This window comes from Sminthopsis crassicaudata, chromosome 2 (assembly GCF_048593235.1).
Source record: "Sminthopsis crassicaudata isolate SCR6 chromosome 2, ASM4859323v1, whole genome shotgun sequence".
Lineage (NCBI taxonomy): Eukaryota > Metazoa > Chordata > Mammalia > Dasyuromorphia > Dasyuridae > Sminthopsis > Sminthopsis crassicaudata.
This window is the reverse complement of record NC_133618.1, coordinates 647,569,329-647,585,224: the sequence shown is the minus strand read 5'-3', so window position 1 is coordinate 647,585,224 and position 15,896 is coordinate 647,569,329. Positions and strand designations below refer to the sequence as shown.

Here is a 15,896-nt window from a genome sequence, read left to right as displayed (position 1 = left end):
GAACAATGGAAAACTGGCCTAGTAGAAAGCCAAGGTTTGGAGAGTGAGCCCATGGCAGATATGTGCTCCAAGTGAAAGGAAAAAGATTAGACCAAATGACCTCTTAAGGGTCCTTTTTTAGGTCTAAATCAATGGGTCCCATATCTAAAAATCCACCAAAGCTCTAAAAGTCTGGGAAGGCAATGTATTGGGGAGCAGGGACATCTCTATAATTTCTAATCTGGAATCTGACTCTAGCCATGAAGCCAAAGCCATATTTTGCCCACAATGGGAAACAGAAGTTATCTTTGGAGGATATTTTTTTACACGATGGGCTCTTCAGAGGCCCCTCAAAACTCCTTTGACACACAATGCTGTAAGACTTAAATATATCTGTGGAGAGTTTCTGTTTTTAAGAAGAATGGGGGGATTTTCTTTTTAAAAAAATTGTTCTCTTCACCCTTTCATTGTTTACTAAGACTCCATAGCAAATTCTGCCAACAATGTGCCATTCTTACCGCCCTGCATTAGTCAATTAGGACAAAGAACAGGGCCCATGTTGTCAGGGTGTCTGGGACATCAGTGTCTTTGGAGTAGGACATAGAGAAGGAAGGGGAGGGGAGAAGAACAACCTGCATGTCTGCTTCTGTCAATCTCTTTGCAAGTGGTATTTTCTGTAGCTGCACATGGGCTTCTATTTTTTAACCTACTCAACAAAAACGGAGGGCTATATTTTAGCCCAGCAAGCTGCAGGGCATCACAATTAGTAACTGAAAATTACACATCTTGCTAGTCAACCTTCTGTTGGCTGGGAGAAAGCATGATTGCGATTGTTTCAATGAGGAAGCAATGTTTCCAGGCATGCTCCCCAGCCCAACCTATTTCATTCCTAGGGCAATATATATATTGCCCTGGTACTGGTTTGTATCACTCAATGTATTTTCTGGTAACTCTCCATACCTAGCAGGAATTTGTTGTATTTGGAGTGCTGTGTCTTTACTCATTTTCAGAAAAAGGTAAAATAAAGCCAGGATACAGTGGAATGAATGTTGCATTTGGAGTATGATGGCCTGGGTTCAAATCCTGACACAATCACTCATTAAGTCAGCTTGGATAAATCACTTAATTTCTCTGGGCTTCAATTTCCTAATCTGTAAATTGAAGGAGTTAACTAGATGATTCTGTATGCCCTTTCTATTTTTAAATCATATGGTTAATGGTAGAATGTAAGGTCATTGAGGGAAGGAGTTATGCTATTTTTATATTAGTATCTTTAGCAATTTTCTCTGTTAATAAATGATTGTTGATTGATCTATAAACATGGAAACAAACCTTTTTGGAGAAAAGCTAACAATACTTTCCATCCTCTTATGTAATTAAACTCAAAAATTGAGGCATGGTATTGCTAATAAACAGAGGAACTAGAGACATATAACTCCTGCCTGAGGTGTTGGGGAAGATGGCATTGGTTGACTCAAATGCTTGTAATAGGAGGATACTTAAGAGGTTTAGAGGGAGATCTTCAGCAATGGCCAAAGGACAATGTTTCTGGATTCTAAAATCCTACTTTCTCACTTGTGACCGACCACTTTAAGTTAGTTACCTTGCTGGATCTTGGGACCTTAGTCATGCAACAAGAAATCATGTGGCTGTATCTTCTCTTTGCCTTAAGAGGCAATGGCTGTTATAAAATTCAGAGTAATTCTTTTTGGATTAATAATTCTGGAATCTGTGGCAGTTTGTTTCTCCAATAGAGGAGAACTGACCTCATGCATTTTGGGTTGACTTTTGGAGGTGTGTCTGCTGCTATTTCTTTTTCCACCTCAGTGGATAAATTTGCATGCCTGACAGAGCTTGGCATGGCTTCTGCTTTACTATGTCTGCTGAAGAAATAAATGGTCCTATACTCTCAAAGATGTAATTCATTGCCTCCACAAGGCGTATGCTTCTAGGGACCAAGACTCAACTTCAATCGCCAGACTTCATACATACTGCAACCTTGTGTGCCCTAGAATCTGGGAAGCAATTTTCAGAGCTAACATATGGTTGCATCTTACCTTACGCTGAAAATATGTTTCTGAAAAATTGCATGTAATTTGTCTTTTTGTAAATCAAATCACAAACTGAATCACATTTTCTATGCACTAGGAGAGTCAGCTACTTACAGAAATACTGTGATGACATGGAAACACTGATGGCCTCAATAGTCACCTACTCCAATCTATACCTAGACAAGAGAACGCTCTGCTGTAGGAAATCATCTAGTCTTTGCTTGAAAATGTCCAATGAGGAAGAGCACAGAACCTTTGAAGGAAGCCAATTCTAGTTTTTTTTTTTTTCTCATTGTGAGGAAATCTCTCTTTACATTAAACTTAAATTTTGGCTTTTTGTAAGATTGGCTCTTTTCCACCCATTGATGTTTATTATGGTATTTTTTTTTGCAAGACAGAACAAGTTACTTCTACTTAGTAATAAACATTTCATAACTGGCACTTCAGGAAAGAAAAGTGTATACATGACATGCTTTTTAGTTTAATTTATATAATTCACATTTTTTCTATCACTTTACATCTGGTCAATCAATAAAACAATGAATTAAGCCTTGACTTGTAGCATTTCCCAATTTCGGACATGTAAATGTTCACACTGAAAATTTAACAATCAGATCTCAACAGCCCATAAGAAATGACTCCAACATATTTCTACTTCTGTCTAGGTATCTTAGTTTACTCCAGAACTAGTTATCTTTAGAAGTCTGCTCCTTCTTTCATATGATAACCCTTAAGATAGGCAAGGATACTATTTTTCTCTCTAAGCCTCTTGAAACTAAGTATCTCTATTTCTACTAAGTGAATCACATGTGAAATTATTTTAAGGATTGTCATCATCTCAGTCACCTTTCTCTGGATATTCTTTATGTTGTCAGTGTCCCTGCTACACTATGGCACTTAGGACTGAACACAGTCCTCAAGACTCAATCTGTTCAGGGAGAGATTCCCTGGGATCAGTGTCTCTCTTAATCTGGACTAAAGGGCAGCGTGGTGGTGTACTAAATAGAGTGCTGGGTTTGGAATTAGGAAAACTCCTCTTTCTGAGTTCAAATCTGGCCTCATACACTTAATAGCTGTGTGAATTTAGGGTTGTCACTTCACCCTGTTTACCTCAGTTCCCTTATCTGTAAAATATGCTGGAGAAGGAAATGGCAAGTTATTCTAGTATCTTTACTGAGAAAACCCAAAGTGGGATTATGAAGATTGGACATGATTGAAAATGATTGAACAACTTGAATAATCTATACATTAGATTATTCAAGTTGTTCAATCATTTTTATTAATGAAGTCTAAAATTACATTAGTATTTTTTGGGGGGAGGGCAATTACATTACAAAATATATTATGGACTATAAAATCAGGTATCCTACACCTTATTCAACTGATTTTTTATGCTAAATCTATGCCTTCCATTTTTCTCTTTTAAATTTTATTTTTTATTTTTTTCCATCAAGTCCACTTGATGAGATCCGTTAAGATACTGATTCTTGTATCCTGGTAGTAGTTTTATACTTCACATCCACCAATAGCTTTGCTTATTGATGGATTTTATAGAAATAAATTCATCTATGTTACTGTAAATAAAAATATTAACTACGATAAAATTAAGGATAGAGCTCTGTGGAATTCTACTAGAGACCTTTCCTTAGAAACTAGAGGGTGGCACTGATTCATTTATAAATCAATTACTTTTGGATCCAGTATTCAACCAGTTAAAAAGCTGCACAACTATATTATCAAGATTGTATATGTTTAAAGTTATTTTAAGAGAGTTCATTAAATATTTCCTTTAAGTATCTTTTCTTTTATGGATGAAAAATCACCAAGACTGGTAGAACCTTAGTTGTGGCCACCTCTAAAATAAGATAAATTCACAGTCAGCTAAAAGTAAAAATAATACATAGGATGAGTAGATTAATCCTGGGGGAAAGAAAGTAGTTTCCTGAAAGGGAATTATGACATTAGAAAGGGAGAATGGGAATGCACAAAAAACTGGCTTCCACTGTAGATCCTTGTATTCCACCATTTTATAGATGAGGGAAATTAACTAGCTTATCTAATATCAACCTGTTTTTAATTTTAAAGAAATAAACTACATGACAGCTAGAGGGTTAGTTATTCTTCTGTTTCTGTTTTCTTGTTTAAGTAGCTCTTGCCCTAATTTCAATAAAGACTTGAGTTGTAAGACTCTCAAGAGTGCTGGATTTTGGTCCCATTGGACCAGTTTACTTTATTTCTTTTAACTCCCACTTTTAAAATGAGGGGTTGGTCTATAAGAGTCTGTATAGCTCTAGCTGTATTTGTGATTGGGGCTTAGGTAATTTTGAAGGTACTAATCACCAAGGATTCTGTTTAGAAAGCAGTAGAAACTGGGTTGTAGCTACATGAAATAAGTGGTCTCCTAGGTCACCCATTGCAAAACTGAGGTTTTTTTATTCATCTGTCACCTGTTAAGGAACAAGCAGGCAGAAACAGACCAAGCATCTATAGCCCAGGGTTATTCTAACCAGTTGGAATGTGCTTATGGGAATGGCAAAGGGTTCTTAATCAGCTGAGCTGATAGCCATTCCTTCTTAGAACATTAGGAGCATCTTGACCTGGGAGTTTGGGCAAGACTATTTGCTGTACCCTTCCTTGGTGTTACCATGTTCTTTTCACATCCACCTTTGTTTTGGTGCTAAAAATGGAGGTTCACAGATTTTGAAGAACATATTAGCCCTATACTGGCTCCTAACCTTGAAGACACAGTGGGGTGTTAATAAGAAAGCTAAGATCTCTCTGAGACTCAGTTCATTATCTGTAAAATGAGAATAATAATAGCATCAACATCATAGATTTTGTGAGAATAAAATGAGATAATGTATGTAAAGTACTTTTTGAGGCTTAAAGGTGCTAGATGAATGTTAGTATTTATAATTACAGTTGTTATTCCTAAAAGACCAGACATATGAAATCAGACCACAGGGCTCTAAACTCAGTTCTGGGACTAGTTATTCAATTCTAAAGAAACCCTTTGACTTTTTGAACTTCACTTTTAGCATCTGTAAAGTGGGGCCAATAAATCTTATCCCACTTATTGTATAGATTAGTCATGAGGCCGTGATGAAGTAGATAATTTATGTGAAGGTTTTTTTTTTAAAGTTAAAAGCATGATACACACTGAATGTTTAATACTGATTTCGGAACTGTCTCTTGAACCCTATATAGGAGCACATAAGTGAACATTCTCTCTTCATCCTTCTTATTATGTGGATCATTTCAGCCTTGCTGATTAAGCTCTTTGAAGGTAGAAATTGTTTCATTTTTTATCTTTGATTCTTCAACACAGAACCTTGAACATGATAGGATTTTTGTTGAAATAAGTAGGAAAAAATAATAAGTAGTTTTCAAGATTTGAGAATTTATATTCCCAATTTCAAAGGATCATGATAATCCAGGAACTTGCTATTATCCTATCCCTGAATCCAGTCTCACAAATGCCACAGAAAAGCCTTCCATAGAGTAAAGGGGAAGATGCCATAACTGTAATCAGTCAAACAATCATTTACTTCTGATGAGATAATAGTGGGGTGAGGCAGTGTGCTTTATTAATTCTCATTAGAGTGGTGGGGTGGAAAGAGCATGGAATTTTGAGATAGAGGACTTGATTAAAATTCTGGCTCTCCTGCTTCCTACCTCTGTGACCTTGGGCAAAATGAACAGGTTGGACCAGACCAGAAGTATCAAATGTATGGCCTGCTGCAATACTCCTGAATGAGGTCACACCAGAATTAAGATGTAATTAAGAAATATTTTACAAAATAAAAACAAAAACAATAAAACATAAATCATGTTAAATTTTTAAAACAAAGTCAATATATGACCCACAAGGACCTTATATGTGTATTACAGACCCCTGTTTCAATTTGAATATGATACCAATGGCCTAGTCCATTTCAAAGGTCCATTCTAAGCTGATGGTCCTCAGTAGTAATTCATATGTGATACTATTCTGTTTGAAAGATTAATAATGAGAGAGACAGTATAGTATAGTGGACGAAGAACTCAAAGGCAAGAAGACATTATGACCCATACTAATTGTGTGACTCTGGACAAGTCACCTAAACTCTCAATGATCCAGGGATCTCTCTCCCTCCTCCCCCCTCTCTGTCTCTCTCTGTGTCTCTGCTTCCATTTAGTCCAGGGTCACACAGATAGTAAATGGATTTGAATTCAGGTTCTTTTGACTCCAGGCCAGTACTCTATTGATTGCATCACCCAGCTGCCTTTCAGGAAACTCTTTTATATCTAGAAAAGATACTAACCTACATTGATGGAGAGAACTTCCTTATCACTAAACTCTTCATACCAATGATATCATTCTCTAGCCCCTAGCTTCTTAAATTATGGTTCATGACCCTATATGCAGTCTTATAACTGAATGTGGGATCACAAAATTATGTTTTATTATCATAAATGTTTGATATATATGCCTATATACCTTGGAGTTGCATAAAAATGTCTTAAGTAAAAAGGGGTCATAAGTGGAAAAAGTTTAAAAGGCCCTGATCTAGCCCATTTTTGTCCCTAGCCCATTTTTTGTCCCTAATATGTTTTAAGCCTGTTCATGGCACATGTAATATTATCCTTTGGGAACACATTTTGAGAATGAGTATAATAAATAAGAATTTAAGAAATTTGTCCCTTTGTCAAAATGGGGTGAAGGAGGAGGTAGATGATTTCTTTTCTTGGGGGTCCCTTAACCTGGATTAGTAAAGAGTTAAGGTATTTTGCAGAGAGAAACTGCCCAGAATTGCCATGAAAATGAGCTTCCATGGCATGATGACATCATGATGTACTCCCATATCCTTCTCCTTCCCCCCTCCCCCCCCCCACACACAGAGGTAACTTAACTTTAGTGATGAAGGAAGAAATGTATCTTTTTTGAAAACAAAAAAGAAATGCCCCAGGAATGTAAGAAAGAAGCAGAAAGTTGTTGATCTTCTACTATTTATTGTGGTTATTTTCTACCTGCTTCTGTCAACAAATCAAAAGTGTTAATGTGAGGAGAACAGGAGAGTATTTTTCAGGGGAACAAACTGAAAAGAATTTGTGCAAGGGCAGAAAGTTTCAGCATCTTTCACATGTGAGCCTGAGCCACTTCACTCCCACTGGGGAGGAGGGGGTGGGGAGAGGCCCCATGTTGACCAGAGACAAGCAGGTGACCTCGAATCTGTGGGGCTGAAGGGAAACAGAGAGGGAGGGATGACTCCCTCCCTTCCAGTAGATAATGAAAGCAGGGCTCTGTCTGAAGCTGGTTACTGGAAAAGGCTTGGCCATGGACTCTTTACTTCCAGAAAGCTGCTCTATTGACTGATTTTTTCCTGTTCCCATGGTACTTTCTATTTGCAAAGGCCTTTATGGCATTTGTCCTTAGCTTGTGAGATGATAGTAGCAATCTTTTTTCTTTGTGACCCGGGCAACTGTTATGTTTTGCTCAAGGTCAGGACCAAGGAATGTAATCCAGGATTCCCTTCTTATAATGGGGAGCCAGCCTGACTGACTTAAGAGACTACTGGTTCCATCTGTGCAATTAAGAAATATAGGACTGATTTCATTGTGATCAAAAGTATGACTCTCTCTAAACTTCTTTGGTGGCTCTTGAAGGAAGCCAAGGATTCCGAGAGGCAGGAATGAGGAGGGGGAAAATTCCCTATGTGGGAGAAAACCAGTGCAAAGGGATGCAGATGATCAGGAGTAACATGTGTGAAAGTGTATATGGGGTGTTCAGGAGGATGAGCACCTCTGATGTGAAGGCTTGCCAAGTCCTTTTCAGGGCTTCTCACCCACCTTTAGTGTCCACATAATGCATTCATCCCTTACTTGGGGATTCCTCAATAGGATGAATGGATGAGAACCATTTGTTTCAAAGGCCACAGAAAACTTGTCCAGACATTAAAGACATCAAGGTCATCTACTGCATCTCTGGCCATTTCAGTCATCTTAACTTTTGCCTTATCCCTGGACTTTGATGACGCAGGAAGAGAGAATTAGACTTATGACTTTTGTGCAACTCTGGTTCACTTAAATCAACTTCATGGACAAATATCAAAACATCACCCTGTGATGTTGTTGGTCTCTGAAGATGAAGGACAAGCAATAACAATCATGTATAAAGAATAACAGACATGACAGTTTGGCTGGAAAGATAAGTTTGGGCCAGTTTGCTAAAAAGTTTTAAATGCCAAGCAGAGGAGTTTATATTTGCTCTTAGGGATAATAGGCAGTCATGGTAGTTTATTATTTAGGAGGACAATATGGTTACACCTATCCTTTAATAAACTTATTTTGACAACCACCTGAAGAGTGAATTAGAATTGAATGAGATTTGAGTCAGAGAGACCCGTTAGGTGACTATTGCTATTATACAGATGAGAGATAATGGAGGCTTACATGAAATTAATAGCAATGTGAGCCAAGACAAGAGGATATATGCAAAGGATACTGTGAAGACAGGAATGATAAGATTTGGTAACTGATTGGACATGTGGGATGAGTGAGTGAGAACAAGTAATCAAGGATGACATAAGGTTTCAAATCTGGATCACTGGGAAGATTGTGATATTCTTGATAATAATAGAGTAGTCCAGAAGAAAAGTAGGTTTGGGACGGGCAAACTATGAGCCTTGTTTTGATATGTTGAATTTGAGATGCCTATAGAACATCTAGTTCAAAATATTCAATAAGAATTGAAGCTCAATAGAGAGACTAATTGGAAATAGATCTGGGAGTCAATAGCACAGGAATGATCATTGAATGATCATGGAAGGTAATGAGGTCAACAAAACAACATAGAAATAATTGTTGAACTCATGGATGAGGCTAACATGTGAGAAAGTCTAGAAAAAGTAGGGAAGGCATAGGAAAGAACTTTGGAGTACAGCAACAGTTGTTGGCTGTATATATACAGAAAATAATACAACAATAGGATACTGAAGAACAGAGAACCAAGAGAGAGACAGATATGAAACTTCAGAGAGGAGAGAGAATCCAGAAGAAAAAGGTGATCAACAGTGTCAAAAGTCATGGAAAAGTTTTAAAAATGAGGATTTTGAAGAAGCCATTAGATTTGGCAATTAAGAGATCTATGGTAACTTTGGACTGAGAAGGTTTATTTGAATCATAAAGCCAGAAGCAGGAGCATGAGCAGAGAAGTGGAAATGACCAATTATCACAACCCAAGAGTTTGGCTGAGAAAGAGTGAATAAATATAATGTGATAACTACATAAATATAAGATCAATTGAGGGTTTTTTTTTTAAAGGATGGAGATGTGTGTGTGTGTGTGTGTGTGTGTGTGTGTGTGTGTGTGTGTGTGTGTTTCAGTAGCAGGGAACTAGTAGATAGGGAAAGAACAAATAGAATTACTGGGAAAATCTGTTGGACAAATGGGAGGGAATGAGATCAAAGAAGGGTTGACCTTGACAAGGAGAGTTTATTTAGGCAGGCCCAGAAGTAAAGGAAAAGATAATAAAAGATAATGTTTGATGACGCCAATGCCTTGTGAGATGAACCAAAAGCAAGAAGAGAGAACTGATTGTCCAGTATTCTGGAGTGCTTGTTCCACAAACATTCCTTGGACATTTCCCATGTATAAGACTTCTCATACCATTGTCTCACTCTCTGCCTGGAATTCTCATGTACAGCTACATGTTATACCTAGAAACAGCTAAATGGCACAATGAATAGAAAGATGAACTTAGAATCAGGAAAACCTAAATTTGAATTCTGCCTCAGATTCTTACAAGACAGCAAATCATTGGGCAAATCACTTTAACTCTCAGTCTTAGTTTCCTCATGTGTAAAATGATAATAATAGCATCTACCTACTATTGTGAGAATTACATGGGATGCTATAAGCAAAGCACTTTGAACATATATGTTAGTTATCATAATCATCATCGTTGTCATCATCATCAGCATCAGCATCATCATCATTTGCCCTTCAACTTAAATCTAGATTACAGTGTTATTCTCCATAACTTTTGTTATCCACTCTAGTCTCCTCCCTTCTCTGAATTTATATAGTATTTACTTATATGTATATTACATGTATACATATGCACATATGTGTATATATGGACATACATTATATATGTGCATATATAAACACAGAGATATATAAATATATGTATGTTTATATATATATATATATATATATATATATATATATATATATATATATATATATATATATATATATATATATATATAAACTTTCTATCTATACCCTATGATAATATAACTTACCTCAGAGAAAAGCAAGCACCATGTAAATCAGAGATAGATTTGGAGGTTATCAATCCTATAACCTGTTCATTTTATACTTGAGAGAGCAGGTAGCCAGAGTGATGAAAGCAAGGAGGTGCAGGGGCCAGCTCTCCTATGAGTGTGAGCATTTACACATTACAAATCAGCCAAAGTTACAAATTAGGATTTGATTAATTGTGTTGATTGTCCAAACTTAAGAATGGTATAGAAAATATTATTAATAATGTAGATTAAACTTTAAGGTCTTAACTTTTCAGAGTGTTGGTTGTTAAACATTTACTAGCACATGTCTAGATGAAAACAACTTGCAAGCTCTTCTAAGGAAAGGAATCTGATACTTATAGTATCTCTTCAATTTCATTGGGATATATGATTTCACTGATTTTGGAAATTCTGGTTGTGCAAACTGCCTCCACTGGAGGCTTTGCCTATGAAAACCTAACCTAAGTCAAAAGCAAAATATGAATCTGCATTTTCCTAATCCTCAATTTGGTCCTCTCTCTCAGGGCTTCTTAAACTTATTCCACTCACATCTCCTTTTCATCCCCAAATTTTTTATATGATCTAGGGCATAGGGATATATGAAATAGATAAACAAACAAAACATTTACTTATAATAAATAATAATTATTGTAACACATGTAAAATGTATGGGATTGCCTGTCATCGGGGGGAGGGAATAGAGGGAGGGGGGATAATTTGGAAAAATGAATACAAGGGATAATATTATAAAAATATATATATAATAAAAATAAAAAAAAAGAAAAAAGTAATCTATGTTCAATTTGCTTAAGATATTATGAAATTTTCACTTGGATGATATTTACGTGTAGAATATTTTTAATAAATGTTAACTGGACATAAATTAAAAAAATAATAATAAATAATAATTTTGCAGCCTCACACATTAAGTTATGAGAACCTATATGGGGTCATGACCTACAGTTTAAGAAGTTGGCCTCTAGCTCTTACTTTTACATTATCTCTTAGCCTTAAGGCATTGTCATGTTTGTAATTCCATACTTGAAGAGTATGATTTTTGTCATTGTGTGTATTCCTGATTACAGCCCCTCTATAACTTAGATGGTCTTTAAGAATTACTATACCTGAAATCCATCAGTCTGACAACAACTTGGTGAGGAAGGTGTCCTCTACTCAATAAATATTTCATTCATTTGATCTAAACTCAAGAGTTGGAGTCATGAGACTGGAGCTTTCTGAGCACTATTCAAGTTTAGGAAAGCAAGAAACATTTTAATCCAAGGACTGGCAAAAACATCATCTTGTTCATCTTGTCTTCAGCCAAAAAGCATTCAAGAGAACAAGAAAATCTCTCAATTTTTCAAGGCTTTCAAAGGAGGAGATTCTATGGATTTGATTGGTGGCCTGTTCAAAATAATGCCTGAGAGCACTTGATTCTTCTCCCCCCTTCTTTAATCTTTTTATTTCCCCCTACCCAAGGTTGCAAATACCTCTAAATTAGATCTGTGTCAAAATGATGGACATTGGACTCAAGAATCCAGCTTTTCTGTGTAACATCAGAGATATATCATACAGGGGCAGATGTCAACCTTTTGAAAACACAGAAAGGGGATAGGAATTGGGGAGGGGTGAATTGGAGAAGTTCAATAAATATCCACAGTGTCATTTTCTCAACGAGAGGGGCAATGATCTCAGTCCAATAAGCAAAGAAAATTGCCTCCGGAAACCCATTTTTCTATGCCCCTGGGTGATAACTGTGGGGTTCACTCACAAGATCCTTGAGAAAAGGCTCGAGACCCAAAACAAATGACCCCAGCTCTGACTCAGCCCCAGATAACACAAGGAAACCATAAACAGCTGCATCCTCTTACTGTTCCAGCCTATCTGGAAATATTCTTACCCTGGGATCCAGACTCCCTCACAAAATCTACACACGTATAAATAAAGAAAACTTGCCCAGTGAAGTAGAAGAATTGACAGCAAGGAAATTATTTTGAGCTTTTTTTTTTCTTCTCCCTCCCCTCCTCATTCACTCCCCTCTCCCCCAGGCACCCCTTTCCTTGTCAACAGCCCGAAAAATTATATGCCTATCTGCCTGAGCTTATCCATCCATAAACTTGTCTCTATAGGTGAAATAACTGCAAATCTTCCTCACTCTGATTAAAGGTAGGCTTCTAGGCCATGTTTGGCATGGCACTAGTCACTACCTAGAGAGATGGTGAAAGGGTATGGTGAATGTTTATCCTGGGGAAAAGATGGTGGAGAATTCACCCAAAAACATTTAACTATTGTTCCCCTTGCCAAAATCAACCTCCACTAGCTGGATGATCACTGGAATTGTAGCAGCAGAGTCCTGGGTGTTCATCCCTGATTGTGGTTGCAATACCAGTGCTCCTGGATAGGAGAATAAATGTTTTAAGCTGTTATCAATTTCCAAAATCTCAGTGTCAACGAACAGAACAAGTCTGAAGGGGAAGTGAAGTTGAACATGGAATAACTGAGCTTCCAAAGAACAGAGGAAAGAGTTTAACATATGTAAGAAGCAGACTCCAAAGAAGTTCTCTGACTACATAATTTTTTTCAGAGGTTCTTACTCCCTTCTTATGGTATGACACAGCTCCCTTCAGGGCCACCTCCATGATTCTACCTCATATTCAAGGCTAAAATCCCCGCCTCCTGCCCTAGACATTTCAAAGCAAATCCTAATCTATTACAAAGCGGGGGTAGCACATATGGTGTGCCAATTAAATCAGTGAGAAAGGAGGATGAATTCTGAGGAGGCCATTCCAAAGGACTGGAGGCATACAGCCTCTCCTGTCCTCTTGTTTATATTCATTAATAGCCGAGCCTACTTTGGTTATTCCTTAATGGAATGGGTTCTCTTAGATATTCTTAATTTGAGGGTCACCCTTGAAGAGATGATTGAGGAATTCTAAGTATATTTGAGTTTTTGCCTATGCAAGATACACATGCGAAGAGTTGGGCAAATTTTCCAACATCCTATAGTATAAGGAATATGGAATAGATACCCTAGCTTTAATATTAGTTTGTCTGATATTAGCTGTATGACTGCATAGAATGTATAGGACTAGAGTTTTAGTGATCTAGAGATAGAAAGGATCTTAGAAGATATTTGTTCCAATCCTCTGATTTTGCAGATGAAAAAATGAGGGCTAGAGATATTAAGTGACTAATCTAAAGTCACTCAGATAGTGAGAAGGCCATAGAATCAACAAATTTGAGAGTTGGAAGGGACTTCATCAGCCCATTAAAAAATCCACTCTATCCTTTGTCACAGTGAGTACTCTTTTAATTGTATCATACAAAGGCAGAATCCAAAATCCGGGTTTTCCAAATCCCAAATCCACTAAACTGTAATATCAGTTTTCTCATCTGTTAAATGGGATACTAGTACTTCTTCTATTTAACCTCATTGGTTTGTTTTTAGAAAAAAAACATAAAATACAATCTAAATATTGAACAAATACAAACCAGAATTAGTTTCCCCACTAAACTGTAATATCAGTTTTCTCATCTGTTAAATGGGATAATAGCACTTCTTCTATTTAACCTCATTGGTTTGTTTTTAGAAAAAAAAAAACACAAAATACAATCTAAATATTGAACAAATACAAACCAGAATTAGTTTCCCCACTAAACTGTAATATCAGTTTTCTCATCTGTTAAATGGGATAATAGCACTTCTTCTATTTAACCTCATTGGTTTGTTTTTAGAAAAAAAAAACATAAAATACAATCTAAATTACAAACCGGAATTAGTCTGTGTTATAGCATTTGTCCAACCTGCATCCCAGTGATGTATTGGGAATCAAGTGAGATGAGGGATATGAAAGTGGTTGGAAAAACATAGAAAGGCACAAATGTCAAATATTGTTATTCACATGTGGCAGGAATAGGTATTTCTAGGGCAATGAGAGCTCTCCTGCCATACTCTGTACCCTCTCTGAAGTCATCAGTTAAAGTTTCTGCATATTGAATAGTATGGAGACAAAGGTGAGGTCAGATAATGAACTATTTGCAAGAAGGGAAAATGAGGATAGAGGAGAGGATGTTTGCAGCAGAACAGGCCACTTAAATAAAGTTAACTAAAGCTGGTTCAATTGCAAGGCCAAGTTAGGGAGTAAGGTTGAAAAGGGAAACCTATGAAAACCATAAGCTGCCTTGTTCTACAGAGCTTGTACAGGTGACCAGTGGCATGGATAATGTGTGTGGACGAGATCTCGAGAAGGCATCTGCTCCATGGTCCTGCTCCCAGCCAGTACTGCCTTCAAATCTCACTTGTAACCGTTTCCCCAAACACCACAGTAGGAACAAGACTGAGCCCATCTGTCAGGGAAATCGAGTCAGGGTGGGCCACTTGGGAGTCACCATCCTGTCCTGCTTGGCTTGGAGCTGCAAGTGTCTTAACTCTTTCCCTGCCAGATAACTCTTTTCCCTGCAGATAAGAACAGGATTCGGAAGGAAAATTCCAGCTTTCCTTATGAGGTTCCCCCTCCTCCTCCTCCCATCCGTCCATTCTCCTTATCTGCCAGTGATCCCCAATCCCGAATATTCTGCCTTGTCTGGGAGCTTTCCAAACCGCTTTACGAAGCTCTGCCAGCTCCAAAGGGGGAGGGGGAATCACCAAATCTCTTGGTCCGTTACCTCTTGTGCCCTGTGCCCAACCCAAATATCATGCCAGTGCAGCTGGTCATTGTACCCCTTCCTCCATGGTACACCCAGCTCTGACACTGCGATCTGAAGATTTGGATCCTCGCGTACACGCAGTGCGCCCAGGGCGCTGTCCAAGCACTGAAAAAGAAGGAGCCGGGACCTAAGGGGGAAGGATCTTCCTACCTAAAACAACCTCTACCAGGCACTGCGCAGCTTGGCCCCAACCTCTGGCAGCCAGCTCGTGGCGGCTCCGGCTCCGTCTACAGCTCTGGCTCCGGCTCCTGACTGGTCTGCCCCGGGTTTGGGGGCGCGGGGGTAGGCGGGGAATGGAGCGCACCGCGGACTTACCCGGCTCGGACCTGCGCTGCGGTCCTGGACAAGGCTGAAGGAGGCGCCCCGTAACGCTCTGTTTCCTAACCCCGCGCTGGCCAGCTGGGATGGGGTGGGAGCTGGCGCTGGGAAACGCTTAGCCTTGTAGGTTCCCCCTCCCTCGCCCTGGAAGGATGGGCGAGGCTGACCCCTCCCTCCCTTAGCGCCCAGTTTAGCGCCTAGCCTGTGACCGGCGGCTCCATTCCTCCCTTCCTCTCCTCCTTGCCTTCGCTTCTTCCTTCCTTCCTTCTCTCCCACCCTCCTTCCTCGGTCTCTCCCTTCCTCCCACCCATCGCCTCCTCCCCCAGGCTTCGGCTCACGCACTGGGGACCTGATGCGCTCATGCCTTCTCTGCTCTCAGACGTTCGGAGGAGCTGGGTCCGGGAGGGAAGAGTGGGTGGAGAGAGGTACTGTGGGGAAGAGAAGGAAAGGACAAGACGAACCTCTTCAAGCCCTTTCTTAGTGGGACTGGCCAATATTTGGTATGGTTTCTTTTCTCTTAAGAGCGCACTTGCATCCAGGAGAGCAAAGT

The 15,896-nt window shown here is 38.7% G+C and overlaps 1 protein-coding gene across 1 annotated transcript in view; it reads right to left on the bottom strand.

Annotated features, from left to right (window-relative positions):
- Nucleotides 1–15,495, bottom strand: part of RASGEF1A (RasGEF domain family member 1A) — a gene marked incomplete in the record, with an annotated part of 66,844 nt that extends 51,349 nt beyond the window's left edge. Inside the window, 1 exon segment of the mRNA XM_074296685.1 lies at nt 15,344–15,495.
- Between the last annotated feature and the right edge of the window lie 401 nt (nt 15,496–15,896).